The sequence below is a fragment of the Nerophis lumbriciformis genome, linkage group LG17, assembly GCF_033978685.3.
Source record: "Nerophis lumbriciformis linkage group LG17, RoL_Nlum_v2.1, whole genome shotgun sequence".
NCBI lineage: Eukaryota > Metazoa > Chordata > Actinopteri > Syngnathiformes > Syngnathidae > Nerophis > Nerophis lumbriciformis.
The window spans coordinates 8730001-8730461 of NC_084564.2; positions in this window are offsets into that span (position 1 = coordinate 8730001).

The following is a 461-nucleotide window of genomic DNA, read 5'->3' on the forward strand; positions in this document are numbered from 1 at the left end:
TAAAACAAAATATTTGAATAAAAATAATTACAGGGAAAAAAATATTTATTTGAGTTTTTTTTATTAAAATAAGCATAAAACATAATCATTAAAAAAACACAATAACAAAGAAGGAACATTAGTTAAAAAAAAAAATAAAATTACAAATACATTTTTTTTAACAAAAAACCCCAATATGTTTATTTTGTATTTTTACATCAAATAAATATTTAAAAAATATAAATTTATTTGAAAAAACACAAATAAAAAAGTGTTTATTAAATGTTTAATAAACTGCACTGCATATCAGGGCCCACATATTAGAAAGAGCTATTGCAGCGGAGTTAAAAAATGTGCAACATAATGATAACAATGTCAACAATTATTATTATTATGAAATATATTCCCTACGAACACATATAAATAATAAAAACAGTAGTCATTATTGGCAGGGAAATGTTGCAACGTTAGCAGAAGTGAAA